Here is a 3,169-nt window from a genome sequence, read left to right on the forward strand (position 1 = left end):
CTACTCCTTCTATCTTCTTTTAATGCTCCCTGGATCATTTTATATTCTGTCCAAGGTATCCTTAAGTAATGCAACTTGTGGATTGAATTTGTTTTTCAATTCCCTCAGCTCAAGAAATGCTGAGCGAATTCCTCCTTTAATCTTCTGTTCAGTTCCTTAATGTCTTGATTTCTTTCCTTTGCTTTGACTTCTCAGGGCTCTAGTGCAATATTCAAAGTCCATCTTGGTCTTTTCTTCCTCTTCTGCCTTTGTAATGATCTTTTGCATTCTTCATGGATGATATTCTTGGTATCCTCTCACAGCACAATGCATCTTTATTCATTGGTGTTCAGGCCCTCAGACATGTTCCTGAGATGGTGTTGAAATTCAAGTGGAATGGACTTAAGGTTGAGTTTTGGTTCCTATGGATTTTATTTCATTTTCCTCAGTTTCATCTTGAACCTGCATATGAGTAGTTGGTAGTCTTTTCCAAAATCAGCACAGCTGGTATTGAGCTTCTCCTGTGATTCTTTTCATAGATGCAATAAATTTTATTCCTACGCATACCATCAGGTGAAATCCATGTGTACAGCCTGCATACTGTGACTAAAAGAAATGCGAGAAATGTTGTTGTTGTTATGTGCCATTGAGTCGTTTGTGGCTCATAGGAACCCTATATACAAGAGCCCTAACCGCCATTCTATCCTGTGCCAACCTCGCTGTCTCAAACACACTCATTCCCACCACTCCACTCACAGAATCGATTCATCTCATCAAAGGTCTTCCTCTCCTGGGCCGTCCCTCCACTCTCCCAAACATGATGTCCCTCTCCAAGGACCAGTCCCTCCTTGCAACATGCCCAAAGTATGTCAGACGAAGCTTCAGAATCCTTGACTCCAGGGAACATTCTGGTTTCACCCTCTCCAGGACAAACCTGTTTGTTCTCCTAGCAGTCCATGGTATATTCATCACTCTTCTCCAGCACCACAGCTCAAAGACATAAATTCTCTTGCTATCAACCCTATTCACTGTCCAACTCTCTAATGCATAGCACGTAATTGTGAAGACTATAGCTTGGATCAGGTGCACCTTAGTCTCCAGCCTGACGTTGTTGCACTTCAGTACTCTTGAGAGGTCCCTCACAGCTGACTTTCCCAATGCTATTTGTCTCCTGATTTTCTGGCAGTTGTTACCAAGAGTGTTGACTGTTGAACCAAGTAAACTAAAACTGTTAACTATCTCAATCTCTTCACCATCCATACTGATGTTGTCAATCGGCCCAGTGGTGAGAATCTTTGTTTTCTTGATGTTGAGCTTCAATCCATATTGAAGGCTGCATAAATGGAGAAATTATATTATTTCTGTCTGATATATACAAACACACATGCATTGAAAGGGAATGCTCAGAAGTTCAAGCTGGGTTTAGAAGAGGCTGTGGCACCAGAGATATGGTTGATGTCAGATGGATCTTGCCTGAAAGCATAGAGTACCTACTGAATGCCTATTTGTGTGATTTTTTTTTACTCCAAAGGCATTTAACTGTATGGATCACAATAACTATGGCTAACACTGAGAATCAACTTTCCACTCTAATGCTCACTAATCTTTTCCACCAAGCTCCTATAGAAGGCAGCTCCTATAGATGACATTCGAAATGGATTCCAGCCTCATGCTCTGACTAAAAGGCTTTTTAAACTAGGAGGCTGTATTCCCTCCCCTCACTCCTCTTAATGAATCAACTTTCCAGCCTCCTAGTTAAAAAGCCTTTTGGTCGGCATCATGAGGCTAGAATCCAGTTTGAAAGCCAGCTACAGGAGCTGGGTTCTACAGGAGCCCTCAGGCCTGGCTTAAATTGTTTCTGTCCAATATTATTCTGTGTGGTAGAGCACTGATCTGTGCATGTCTGTACAGAGGTAACTCGTGGTTGCTGTGATGCTTAACACTGTGACACTGATGTGTCAAATGAGATAATGGTTACCCATGGTGGACAGTGTTTGGTGGAGCTTCCCAATTAAAACAAACTTGGAAGCAGTAGTGGCATCAGCTTTTGAAATGATATGCCTCCAGAAGCTCTATGAGCAGTGCTCAGATCTTTCATTCATAGCGTCACTATGAGTCATCTACCACTCAACAACACCTAACAAAAACAGAACAACGGTGAGAACAATGATATCCCAGAATACTATATTTGCTTATGTGAAACCTATACCTAGACCCGGAAGCTGTTGTCTGAACATTGTTTAAAATAAGAAAAGGTTCTACAGTCAGGAGAGAATAAAATAGGCAAATGGAATCTTCAAATATGTACATCAAAAACTTCTCCAACAGGGTAAGAAGGAAACTCATATTTGACAATGAATGACATAACTGATAAAGGACTTACGTCTAAAATTTATAAAATGCTCCCGCATCTCAACAAGAAAAAGTTAAAGAACCCAATTACAAAATAGCACAAGATAATGCACGGATGCTTCACTAATAAAAGACATTCAGTTGTCAAACACACATACGAAGAAATATTAAAAATCCCTAGCTCTTAGAGAGATGTGAATCAAAAGAACTATGAAATATTGTCTCAGCCCAGCAACAATAGCAAAGTTCAATAGGGCAGCAAACAAAAATTCTGAAGAGGTTGTGGAGAGATTGTAATGCTCATTCACTGCTGGTGGGGATATAAAATGGTACAACTACCTTGGAAGGCAGTCTGGCACTTTCTAAAAAATTTGGAAATAGAAATACCATTTGACCCAGCAATTCCAATATTGAGAATATATCCTAAAGAAACCAGAGCCACAACACAAACAGGTGATACAAACCCATGTATTACTGCATTATTCACAATAGCAATGAGATGGAAGCACTCAAGTGCCCATCAACAAATGAATGGATAGAAAAGCTGTGGTATATCCACACATGGAATACTACTCAGCATTGAAACACAATTAAATAGTAAAGCATTACACAACTGCAAGGGAGCATTGAGGACATTATGCTATGTGAAATATCTCAGTCACAAAAGGACAAATACTGCATACCACCAGTGTTATAAAATAGGATGAACATTGGTGCTGTTGCAGATAATGGGGAAAGAGTGGACAGATAATCAACACTGCATTAGAACAAATGAGGGAAAGAACTGTCCAAAAGAAATATATGAGGTAGATGAATATGAGTAGGAATAGGACCATAA

Source organism: Elephantulus edwardii, unplaced genomic scaffold (assembly GCF_000299155.1).
Source record: "Elephantulus edwardii isolate Elephantulus edwardi_28Jun2011 unplaced genomic scaffold, EleEdw1.0 scaffold00002, whole genome shotgun sequence".
Taxonomy (NCBI): Eukaryota; Metazoa; Chordata; class Mammalia; order Macroscelidea; family Macroscelididae; genus Elephantulus; species Elephantulus edwardii.